At 43.3% G+C, this 13,504-nt stretch overlaps 1 protein-coding gene and 1 non-coding gene across 2 annotated transcripts in view; one reads left to right on the top strand and one right to left on the bottom strand.

The window, feature by feature from the left end:
* Window positions 1–13,504, bottom strand: part of LOC126338336 (synaptic vesicular amine transporter) — a 711,171-nt gene that overhangs the window by 94,102 nt on the left and 603,565 nt on the right. The gene's annotated exons all lie outside the window — the stretch shown is intronic.
* Window positions 462–538, top strand: Trnas-cga (transfer RNA serine (anticodon CGA)). Its single transcript has one exon. It is a non-coding gene; the product is annotated as a tRNA-Ser (tRNA).

Genomic DNA, 13,504 nt, shown 5'->3' on the forward strand with positions numbered 1-13,504 from the left:
CAGATATTTTCACACAAAATTATCGTTCTGAAAGTTTCAGAATATCGGAATTGAAATATGAAGAGCGATTATTAATGTGTAACAAAGTAAAAGAAAACTTTCTGCACTACAAAAATGTAATTCTTGAGTGATAACATGTCTAAATGTTAGTAGCCAAAATATTTATATTATTTAGCGGAAATTAGAATTTCTTAGAACTAATTGTCTACAGTTCATATTGTACGAAATCTGACCTGTAAAACCTGTATTTTCTGATACTATGTTACGTTTTCCATGCTGTCACGCATAAGTAATTTCAAAAATTACATAAAATATTTCCAGAATGAGATTTTCACTCTGCTGCGGAGGGTGCGCTGATATGAAACTCCCTGGCAGATTAAAACTGTGTGCCGGACCGAGGCTCGAACTCGGGACCTTTGCCTTACTGGCAGAATTAAAGCTGTGAGGACGGGGCGTCAGTCGTGCTTGGGTAGCTCAGTTGGTAGAGCACTTGCCCTCGAAAGGCAAGGGACCCGAGTTCGAGTCTCGGTCCGCCACACAGTTTTAATCTGCCAGGAAGATTTACATAAAATATTGTTTGTAATAATACCTAAAAATGCTTCAAGTGGCTCTGAGCACTATGGGACATCTGTGGTCATCAGTCCCCTAGAACTTAGAAGTACTTAAACCTAACTAACCAAAGGACATCACACACATCCATGCCCGAGGCAGGATTCGAACTGCAACCGTAGCGGTCACGCGGTTAAGAGACTGAAGCGCCTAGAACCGCACGGCCACAGCGACGGCTAATAATTTTGTGTAAAATCACTAATTACGTTTTAATAATTATGATGATTAATTTCAAGCAATTAAGTCTTTTTCCTGCAAATCTACAAGTCACGATGGTCGATTTGAAACCCATTTGTTAATTTACCACTCTCTGTCTAGCTACGAAAGTTAGAGCAAATCACTAATTACGTTTTTCGTAATCACCCTGATAACATTCAAGCAATTTTTTTCCAAAAGTAGACCTCAAGCCTCCCCCCCCCCCCCATGAACCATGGACCTTGCCGTTGGTGGGGAGGCTTGCGTGCCTCAGCAATACAGATAGCCGTACCGTAGGTGCAACGACAACGGAGGGGTATGAGTTGAGAGGCCAGACAAACATTTGGTTCCTGAAGAGGGGCAGTAGCCTTTTCAGTAGTTGCAGGGACAACAATCTGGATGATTGTGTGATCTGGCCTTGAAACATGAACCAAAACGGACTTGCTGTGCTGGTACTGCGAACGGCTAAAAGCAAGGGGAAACTACAGCCGTAATTATTCCCGAGAGCGTGCAGCTTTATTGTATGGTTAAACGATGATGGCGTCCTCTTGGGTAAAACATTCCGGAGGTAAAATAGAACCCCATTCGGATCTCCGGGCGGGGACTACTCAGGAGGACGTCGATATCAGGAGAAACAAAACTGGCATTCTACGGATCGGAGAGTGGAATGTCTGATCCCTTAATCGGGTAGTTAGGTTAGAAAACTTGAAAAGCGAAATTGGCAAATTAAAGTTAGATATAGTGGGAATTAGTGAAGTTCGGTGGCAGGAGGAACAAGAATTCTGGTCAGGTGAGTACAGGGTTAGAAATACAAAATCAAATAGGGGTAATGCGGGAGTAGGATTAATAATGAACAAAAAACAAAAAAATAGGAACGTGGGTGAGCTACTGCGAACAACATAGTTAACGCATTATTGTAGCCAAGATAAATATGACGCCTACGCCTACCACAATAGTACAAGTATATACGCCAACTAGCTTCGCAGACGACCAAGAGATTGAAGAAATGTATGTTGAGATAAAAGAAATTATTCATGTAGTCAAGGGAGACTAAAATTTAATAGTCATGGGGGACTGGAATTCGATAGTAGGAAAAGGAAGAGAAGGTATAGCAGTAGGCGAATATGGAATGTAGGTAAGGAATGGAAGAGGCAGCCGCCTGGTAGAATTCTGCACAGAGCATAACTTAATCATAGCTAACACTTGGTTTAAGAATCATGAAGGAAGGTCGTATACGTGGAAGAGGCCTGGAGACACTGGAAGATTTCAGATTGATCATATAATGGTGAGACAGAGATTTAGGAACCAGGTTTTAAATTGTAAGACGTTAACAGAGGCAGATGTGGGCTCTGACCACAATGTATTGTATATGAACTGCAGATTAAAACTGAAGAAACTGCAAAAATGCAAAAGTTTAAGAAGCTTGGACCTGGATACACTGAAGGAATCAAAGGTTTCAGAGATTGCTTTAGGGAACGATTGACAAGATCTGGGGAAAGAAATACGGTAGAAGAAGAATGGGTAGGTTTGATAGATGAAATAATGAAGGCAGCAGAGGATCAAGAAAGTAAAAAGATGGGGGCTAGTAGAAATCCTTGGGTAACAGAAGATATATTGAATTTAATTGCTGAAAGGAAAAAATATAAAAATGCTGAAAATAAAGCAGGAAAAAAGGAATGCAAATGCCCCAAAAATGAGATCGACAGGAAGTGCAAAATGGCTAAGCAGGAATGGCTAGAGGATAAATGTAAGAATGTAGAGGCATATATCTCTAGGGGTAAGATAGATACTTTCTACAGGAAAATTAAAGAGACCTTTGGAGAAAAGAGAACCACTTGCATGAATATCAAGAACTCAGATGGAAAACCCTTACTAAGCAAATAAGGGAATACAGAAAGGTGGAAGGAGTGTATAGAGGGACTATACAAGGGCAATGTAGTTGAGAGCAATATTATGGAGACAGAAGAGGACGTAGATGAAGATGAAATGGGAGATACGATACTGCGTCAAGAGTTTGACAGAGCACTGAAAGACATAAGTCGAAACAAGGCCCCGGCAGTAGACAACATATCATTATAACTACTGATAGTGTTGGAAGTGCCAGCCATGACAATACACTACTACCTCGTTAGACAGATGTATGAGACAGGCGAAATACCCTCAGACTTCAAGAAGAATATAATAATTCCAATCCCAAAAAAAGCAGGTATTGACAGGTGTGGAAATTACCTAACTATCAGTTTAATTAGCCACAGCTGCAAAATAGTAACACGAATTCCTTACAGACGAATGGAAAAACTAGTAGAAGCCGACTTCGGGGAAGATCAGTTTGGATTCTGTAGAAATATTGGAACACGTGAGGCAATAGTGACTCTACGACTTATCTTAGAAGAAAGATTAAGGAAAGCAAACCTACGTTTCTAGAATTTGTAGACTTAGAGAAAGCTTTTGACAATGTTTATTGGAATACTCCTTTCAAATTCTCAAGGTGGCAGGGGTAAAATACAGGGAGCGAAAGGCTATTTACAATTTGTAGTGAAAGCAGATGGCAGTTATAAGAGTCGAGGGACATGAAAGGGAAGCAGTGGTCGGGAAGGGAGTGAGACAGGGTTGTAGCCTATCCCCGATGTTATTCAATCTCTATATTGAGCAAGCAGTAAAGGAAACAAAAGAAAAATTCGGAGTAGGTATTAAAATCCATGGAGAAGAAATAAATACCTTTAGGATCGCCGATGACATAGTAATTCTGTCAGAGATAGCAAAGGACTTAGAAAAGCAGTTGAAGGGAATGGAAAGTGTCTTGAAAGGAGGGTATAAGATGAACATCAACAAAAGCAAAACGAGGATAATGGAATGTAGTCGAATTAAGTCAGGTGATGCTGAGGGAATTAGATTAGCAAAAGAGACACTTACAGTAGTAAAGGAGGTTTGCTATTTGGGGAGCAAAGTAACTGATGATGGTCGAAGTAGAGAGGATATAAAATGTAGACTGACAATGGCAAGGAAAGCGTTTCTGAAGAAGAGGAATTTGTTAACATCGAGTATAGAGTTAAGTCTCAGGAAGTATTTTCTGAAAGCATTTGTGTGGAGTGTAGCCGTGTATGGAAGTGAAACGTGGACGATAAATAATTTAGACAAGAAGAGAATAGAAGCTTTCCAAATGTGGTGCTACAGAAGAATTCTGAAGATTAAATGGTTAGATCACATAACTAATGAGGAGGTATTAAATAGAATTGGAGAGAAGAGAAGTTTGTGGCACTACTTGTCTAGATGAAAGGATCGGTTGGTAGGACATGTTCTGAGGCATCAAAGGATTACCAGTTTAGTATTAGAGGGCAGCGTAGAGGGTAAAAATTATAGAGCGAGATCAAGAGATGATTACACTAAGCACTTTCAGAAGGATGTAAGTTGCAGTAGTTACTGGGAGATGAAGAATCTTGCACAGGATAGAGCAGGATGGAGAGCTGCATCAAACCAGTCTCTGCACTGAAGACCACAACAACAGACCCCAAAAAGATGGCTCAAATGGCTCTGGGGTCATCAGTCCCCTAGAACTTAGAACTACTTAAACCTAACTAACCTAACGACATAACACACATCCATGTCCGAGGCAGGATTCCAACCTGCGATCGTAGAGGTCGCTCGGTTCCAGATTGAAGCGCCTAGAACCGCTCGGCTACTCCGTCTGGCAACAGACCTCAAGTTGGACAACTTTATACTCTGTTTGCCCATTTCCTACTTTTCGTTTGTCCGTGAAAATTCGGCTAAATGTTTTCCCTCAAATCAATAATTAATTTTTTCTTAAATCACCCTAATTGTTTATGAGAAAATAAATCTTGTTTTGCATAATTATTCCTTGCTCTGGTCAGTTTATATCCCATTTGTCTATTTAACCACTCTTGGTTTGGCTATGAAAATTCGGACAAACCCATTGTGTAATTTATCGGTAGCTTTGTTTTCTCTCCGCTCAAGAATTTCACGAAACTCACGTATATTGAAATAGAATTTTAAGTCCTTAGGATTCTCCTGCACTCGTCAGTTAGACTACAGCTGGCAACAGATTAGAAGCCTTTGCCAGTACTGGAAACAAGGAACCGCGTCTGATTACAGTTGTTGGCTGTTAAGGTGTACATCAGGTGCTGGATATCCGTTGATACAGTGTGTAACTTGGAACGCTATGAGCGTGAAAAAATGGCGGTTCCTGGAGAAGGCAAACAGCGAGTCCCCAGATGTATGCCCACTTTGCAAGTAGTGGCGCAATGCTTTATGGGGCGCCGAGACGTCCTGCAGTCGCGCGGGGCAGGTGGCTAACGACTGCTGAGTCTGCGCAGCGCGGCTGGTGTTTAATGGTCTGCAACGGTGGCTGAAATGGTGTGTGTGTGGGGGGGGGGGGGGGGGGGGGGATGGAGGCGATGCCATCGGGCCGACGGCTCAGCAGTGGACCGCGCCGGGCCATCACAACACACACCAAACCACGTCATCTGCCCTTCCGCATAAACTTTCGACCTCTATATCTACACACAAATTCCGCAAGCCACCGTGTGGTGTGTGGCGGTGGGTACTTTGCGTACCACTGTTACTTTCCGCTTTTCTGTTAAAGTAGTGAATGTTCTGTTAAAGTAGTGGTTCTTTGCGATTAAGTAAACTGTAGGAGGAGGGGAGGGAAAGGAAAGGAAAGGAAAGAAAAGGAAATGAAAGAAATTATTGATATTACCTGCATCACGACTTTGTGCAGCATCAGTGGCGATGCATCAAAATGTGTGACAAACCGGGATTCGAACACGGGATCTCCTGTTTATCAGACAATTGCGTTAAGCACTGCATCACCCTGACACTGCGCACACTATCGCGCCATGTCTCTCAGCCGACACGCTTTTCCGCCTACCGCCACCTATTTGCAGTACCCGTGCCTATTGTCCATGACGGCTACTTAGAGATTCCCGCAGGAGTTTGGGCGTAATTATGCATCAACACTGAATGTAATGGAGTCATCACCCACCAATGTGAATCAACTATATGAATGTAGGTGTCTCTTCTTGTGGACATGTTGTAAGTAGGTTGTTTAGGTTTTTATGTTGGTAACGTCGCGTAGCGCTCTGTATGAAAATCACTGGCTGTGCTGTGTGCAGTCTGTGGCTGGTTGGAATTGTTGGAATATTCGCTATTGTAGTGTTGGGCAGTTGGATGTGAACAGCGCGTAGCGTTGCGCAGTTGGAGGTCAGCCGCCAGCAGTGGTGGATGTGGGAAGAGAGATGACAGATTTTTGAGAGCGGACGATCTGGACGTGTGTCCAATGACTTTTGAGCACTGTTAAGGTAAATACATTGTTTGTTCTCTATGAAAATCTTTCATTTGCTAACCATGCCTATCAGTAGTTAGTGCCTTCAGTCGTTAAAATGGTTCAAATGGCTCTGAGCACTATGGGACTTAACTTCTAAGGTCATCAGTCCCCTAGAACTTAGAACTACTAAAACCTAACTAACCGAAGGACATCACACACACCCATGCCCGAGGCAGGATTCGAACGTGCGACCGTAGCGGTTAGTCAGGGCCATTCTTTTGTGGGGATTATTGAACGTCAGGTTGCGCTGCGCTAAAAATATTGTGTGTCACTTTAGTGATGATCAGAATAAGTAAAGAGAGAAATGTCTGAGTACGTTCAGTTTGGCCATCTGTTTGAAACTCAAGAGAGGTAAGAGGTTTATCAGCACAGTAATTCATAAATTTTCCAAAGAGGACGTTTTAGTGTCCAATCGTGTCGTACCCGGATAGTCACAGGGTGGAATATTGGAACGGGGCAGGATGATTGGTCTTCTGCTCATAAGATCATGCTGCTTCAAAACTAAGGCGTACACGGAACCAGTGAAGAGAAGAAGGCCGTACACAGCGCCGGCAGGGTACTGGAAGACACAATGTGACCACAGCGCGAGATAATCAACCTGTCCATTGGGCTGTAACAGACAGAACAGCTTCTTTCACAATGTTGGCGCGACGTTGGAGCATTGCAACATGTGTGGACAGGCCTTTTTCGACTGTTCAACACCTTCCTCTGCAGGATGGACTGGTGGCACGCCTTCCATTGCGTCGGCCTCCACTGACTAGAACCCACCAGTGTCGGAGACTGCAATGGGCATGGGAACTCCGACGGCGGTGTGTTGAGTGGCAAATTGCAGTGTTTTCGAGTGAGTGCTGCTTTAACTTGTCCTACAGTGATGGCCGCAAACACGTTTGACGCCGGCATGGTGAACGCAATTGGGCAGGTTGTGCCACTGACCCGGTATAGTGCACGAATGCCAAGTGTGATGGTTTGGACGTCAATGCCTATAACACGCGAACTCACATCTTGCGTCTTGAGGTCAACGTGAACAACTAGAGCAATCTCAGGAAGGTTTTACAGCCCGAGGCACCGTGCCTTCTGCAGGCCGTTCCAAATGCCATACTTCAGCAGGACAACAACCGGCTGCATGTGCAAGCTGTCCTCGAAGAATGATGGAGTACCGCTGCCTCTCTGGCCTGTACGTTCGCCTGACACGTCGCCCCTCGAACGTGTCGGAAAGTGGTAGGTCAGCAACTGGACCGTTGACGGCCTCCTGCAGTCACAATTGGTGCATTGTGGACGCGTCTACAAACTGCATGGCAGAGTATTCCTAAGCAGTTCATTCAGGCGCTCTTTGATTCCGTGCCACGATGTTCAGCGGCCCTGATTGCAGCACGTGGTTATTCTACTCTGTACTGAATTTCGACAGTCCCAGTGCATATACAGGTCAGCAATGCTGGCCATTTGTGTTGTTTCATGTTCTTAATCGTTAGAATAAATTTCACTGTGATCACGTCTCTACGTCTTGGTGTTTTACTTTTTCCAAACTGTTGTGTACCATACTTTAAGAGAAAGTTAAATATGTATATCCCTGGTCCAGCACTGCAACAGAGACGCATCGTGGGGTAGCTTAAATTTTTTTTAAGGTTTCATTGCTGACTTCGATCTGATACAGGATGACGAAAATCATCATCGTAGCTAAGACAATCGCCCAGCAAGACGCGAAAAATGCTTACGACTAATTAAGTTGGCATTTTCTATACAGAGACTAAATACAATGAAAAAGTTACATTCTGCAGAGCACTGCAAAAAGCACTGATCTGGCTATTTTATTGTCATTGACATTTACTACTAATTAATTCTTGTGATAGGTTACAAAGTAGTATTTTTGACGATACCAATTCAATGAGCAGTAGTTTTATACTGAAAAAGTTAGTAATATGACAGTGTGAACACGAATCTCTCTCATTTTCGAGAGTTATATCTACGAATCAAACAACACAGGGCGTGTAAAATTTGTGTCAGAAACTTTAGCTATTAATTCTTGACATCAAAACATTATGGAAAGTTCACACGAGCATAGATTCGAAAATCCTTCGTTAGGTAGTATGAAAGGTATATACTGGCTCCTGGTTATGTAATGTACCTCATATGTGCATTTTTACTCGCTCTCTTGTTTACAGTTGCTCATAGCATTTTTTTTATTTTGCCTGATTGTTATTTGTTGTGTTTTAAGGTGAGTTTATCGCAACACATTACAGCGATGTATTCAGTGTCTGAAATGACGGAGATGCATTTCACGTATAGCGTAGCGCGTGGGAATGCGGACGCAGCACGTCAAGTGTATGTTGAAAGTTTACATTTTATAAGAACGTTTGTGCGACTCCACCAATTCACGCAAGAGAAAGGATCATTTTAGAAGAAAGACCAGAGTAGTGGGAGACCACGTACGGTACGAACGCCCGAGCTTGAAGATCAGGCTCTTCAAACTATGGATGAAATTCCATAAAGCAGTACAAGGAGGACTGTGAGATGGGAAAGTGTTAATCACATGGCGATATTGAACATTTTATACGAAAATCTTAAATGAGGCAGACATTCAGTAAAGAATAATTTTTTGTCAACGCATGTTAGGGCAGAGTGCTGTCTTTCTGCGGTTCTTACCATCTACCTTACTCACTGATAAGATCGGCTTCTCAGTGATGAGATTTTCGATTGTCATAATAATCAAGATTGGGCTTACGAAAACAGAGCCCGTACAAGTCAGACATCAACAGAGATTTCAGTCTCATGATAACCTCACTGGCCCCTCCTTCTTTCTGCAACGTCTTATGAACAGGCGTATCTGCACTTTCGTAGACATGAGTTGCTTCATTTACTTGACGATGTCCCTTTAGGTGTCATAAAATGAATGTGGTTTATGCTGCATCTAACTTTAAACGGATAGCTGGCCAGTATCGCGAGAAACCAGCTTCCATATAGGTGAACTAGTCGAGGAAGGATCCACTGCATGGCCTGTGCGATCGCCAGATTGGAATCCAATGGTTATTTTTCCTTTAGGTATATTTAAAATACTTTATGTATTCAACTTACGTGCCAGAATTCTGACGGGGAGTATCCAGAAACGATTTGACCAAATACGGAACACACTTGGAATGTTGAACAACGAACGGAAGAGTATGGAACGCAGGCTCAGGGGATGCATGCAAGCAGGGGGTTGTCAGTTCAAGTGGTTTATTTAAACGTAAATGTGCGTACTATATGTATCACTTTCGTGCCATTAATAATCCTTTTGCACCTCCTGAACGAAGTATTTTCGGACTCATGTTCACACGAACTTTTTGTTTACTTATTTCTGTTATGGAGACACATGTACAATGGTTACACAATGAGGTACAAAATGAATATGCAAGAGTTCTGGTTTCAGTTCATCTTACAGATTGATTTCAAGAGAGCCTATCCATCCCAGTGTTCTTGGAGAGCATTGATGATATCCTTCCATTCTCTTCCGAAACATCTCTCGGGACATTCCTGTACACTGTCATCACTGCTCTCGTCTGAAGCATCACAGTCACACATTGGGGTGTCCGACAGCCCCACTTGTGAATGAAGGACTTCCTTCTGCCCTGTCCGCAAAGGATTCTGCTCAGTTGACACCAGGTTCTTCTAGGCTGTTGCAAGCTTGATATACCTATGGCGTCTTCGAGGCCATGACGGCGGGTGCTGGCGTTGTTTTTCCATGTCTCCTTTCACCCACCTACAGTCTTCAGCGGTTGGCTCTCACCAGCTACGTGGAATGGTTTGCTTGACTACTGACGCTCGCAGGGTGGACTAACCACAATTTCCTGGATACGCAACCTTCGGTAAATTTCGTTGTCAACTTTTTACCACTCAAGAGTCACTGCTTCTTGTCGTCTGAAATGTGGTGGAGCAGTGTTACTGAGAGAAAGAAGGTCGTCTGAAATGTGGTGGAGCAGTGTTACTGAGAGAAAGAAGCCAAGACAGAGGAGTCGATCTCAAAGTGCCTAATACGATTCTCATGGTATCGTTCAAACGAACACCCTTGTATCATTCTGGTACTCAGTATTCAACCACAGAATATACACTTACGGAACAAAGCTGTGCTATATAAACTAAATTGGTAGACGTGTCTCTACATCTGAAAAGTGATCACTATTAAAATATCGAGCCAGTTGCATAAGAGTGGCACCGATAGCGCCACTATGAGGGCGCAGATCAGGTTTGCTTTAAATACATGCTGTAACGGTAGTGTGCATTAGTTACCTTTGATATCGGAAGTGGTGAGCTGACGTTAGTCAAGAAGGCCTTTAAGGCGACAAGGACTGCGTTGTCACCGTTGGGTGGCTTGCGGAGTATAAATGTAGATGTAGATGTAGGAATATCATCGTGTTCAGAGTAAGGCTGTGGTGCATCGTACTGCATCTGCAGTAGCAGTCTGAGCAGCAGTTCGCACCACAGTGACGCAACCAACTCATAAAAATCGGTTAGTTCAAGGACAGCTCCGGGCTACACTCCCTGCAGCGTGCATTCCACACCAATTCGATTCTACACAGAGTACGCGAAAGATCTTGCCCCCCTTCTAACAGCCGTGTACCGCAAGTCTCTAGAGGAACGGAAGGTTCCAAATGATAGGAAAAGAGCACAGGTAGTTCCAGTCTTCAAGAAGGGTCGTCGAGCAGATGCGGAAAACTATAGACCTATATCTCTGACGTCGATCTGTTGTAGAATTTTAGAACATGTTTTTTGCTCGAGTATCATGTCGTTTTTGGAAACCCAGAATCTCCTCTGTAGGAATCAACATGGATTCCGGAAACAGCGATCGTGTGAGATCCAACTCGCTTTATTTGTTCATGAGACCTAGAAAATATTAGATACAGGCTCCCAGGTAGATGCTATTTTCCTAGACTTCCGGAAGGCGTTCTATACAGTTCCGCATTGTCGCCTAATAAACAAAGTAAGAGCCTACGGAATATCAGACCAGCTGTGTTGCTGGATTGAAGAGTTTTTAGCAAACAGAACACAGCATGTTGTTACCAATGCAGAGACGTCTACAGACGTTAAAGTAACCTCTGGCGTGCCACAGGGGATTGTTATGGGACCATTGCTTTTCACAATATATATAAATGACCTAGTAGATAGTGTCGGAAGTTCCATGCGGCTTTTCGCGGATGATGCCGTAGTATACAGAGAAGTTGCAGCATTAGAAAATTGTAGCGAAATGCAGGAAGATCTGCAGCGGATAGGCACTTGGTGTAGGGAGTGGCAACTGACCCTTAACATGGACAAATGTAATGTATTGCAAATACATAGAAAGAAGGATCTTTTATTATACGATTATATGATAGCGGAACAAACACTGGTAGCAATTACTTCTGTAAAATATCTGGGAGTATGCGTGCGGAACGATTTGAAATGGAATGATCACATAAAATTAATTGTTGGTAAGGCGGGTACCAGGTTGAGATTCATTGGGAGAGTCCTTAGAAAATGTAGTCCATCAACAAAGGAGGTGGCTTACAAAACACTCGTTGGACCTATACTTGAGTATTGCTCATCAGTGTGGGATCCGTACCAGATCGGGTTGACGGAGGAGATAGAGAAGATCCAAAGACGAGCGTCGCGTTTCGTCATAGGGTTATTTGGTAAATGTGATAGCGTTACGGAGATGTTTAGCAAACTCAAGTGGCAAGAGAGGCGCTCTGCATCGCGATGTAGCTTGCTCGTCAGGTTTCGAGAGGGTGCGTTTCTGGATGAGGTATTGAATATACTGCTTCCCCCTACTTATACCTCCCGTGGAGATCAGGAATGTAAAATTAGAGAGATTCGAGTGCGCACGGAGGCGTTCAGACAGTCGTTCTTCCCGCGAACAGAAAAGGGAGGTAATGACAGTGGCACGTAAAGTGCCCTCCGCCACACACCGTTTGGTGGCTTGCGGAGTATGAATGTAGATGTAGATGTAGACCATAAACCACCGCGATTTGCGACTTCAGTGGTTTCAAGCGAGAGTTCATTGGAGGACATGGTGGAGATCTGTTGTGTTTTCTGATGAAAGCTGGTTTTCCCTCGGTTCCAGTGATGACCGTGTTTTGATTAGAAGGAGGCCAGCTGAGAGTCTGCAACCAACCTTTCTGTGTACTAGACACACTGTACCTACACCTGGAGTTATGGTCTGGTGTGCGATTTCATATGGTAGCAGAAGCAGATAGGTTATACCACGCATCCTGATACAAATCTGTATGTCAGTCTGGTGATTCGACCTATTTTTCAACAAGATAACGCTCGCCTAAGTACGTCACCTAGACATACGCATTCCTGAAATTTCATTACTCTACGTTAACATTTTTTTCCGTCATTTTAGAAGAGACAAGGCCACTATACTGTCTCGTCACGGAAAGAGACTTTAAGAAGCTGTTTTGCTGAACGATTGTTGAGGTGGAAAGCTATCACCTTAGTCTTTGTAGGGTTAGGGCACAATTTCCAATTTCTATAATAGTCACCAAGAAGTGTCAGGTCTTGCATGAGCACATTTTGCATCCTCTAGCTGCTTGCTTTGAAATGAGTTGGCAGAACTTCTTTGATACAGTTTCTGGCATGTCACTTACATACAGGTTGAACAACAGTGGGGCCAGGACAGATCCTCGTGGTAGACCGTTCTTAACTGTACATGAATTGCTCGTTTTGTTATGAAGGCAGATTCGGAAATACTGATTTTTCAACATTTTGACAACAGAGTTGTTAGCCTTAAGCAAGGGACAGTTCACTTTAGCTTTAGCATTAGTCAATCCAGTCACAATATACTGTAAGCAGCAGTTAGAACCAGAAACGCTACTAAAGTTTTTAGTCCTTTCTGGGAAGCAGTTTCGATGAAGATGTAAGCGCTACTACTTGCTCACAGCTGCTGCGGTTTTTTCCTGAAACATGCTTGCTAGGAAAGTACTTTCCTGTCAAGTCTTCCGTAAATCCTGTTGTAGATATACCGTTGTAGCCGTTTATAACAGACACTGCAAAGGCAGCTCGGCAATTGCTTGAGTGATCGCCTTTCGGTTTCTCTGGTTTGAGGATTCTAATAGTTGTTGCTATCTTAAAATCTGCTGGTATCTGACGCTCGCTCAACCAGTCTGAGTAAAATCTCTTTAGCCGTTTCCTGCCATTTTTTTGACAAGGAGAAATTGTAGATTCCGGGAATACTCCACCTAGTCATGCTGCTTTCTTTAGCTGTAGGTATCTTATGGCTTTCTATATCTCATTGTCAGGTAAAGGAGAGCTGAAGGACATCCTTTTGTAGAAGGGAACCATCTATCGTTTTCAGCTCTTCTTGCATTTTTTTTGTGTTGTTGCTGCCCAGAGGAACATTTTCCGCTC

Source organism: Schistocerca gregaria, chromosome 1, assembly GCF_023897955.1.
Source record: "Schistocerca gregaria isolate iqSchGreg1 chromosome 1, iqSchGreg1.2, whole genome shotgun sequence".
Classification (NCBI taxonomy): domain Eukaryota; kingdom Metazoa; phylum Arthropoda; class Insecta; order Orthoptera; family Acrididae; genus Schistocerca; species Schistocerca gregaria.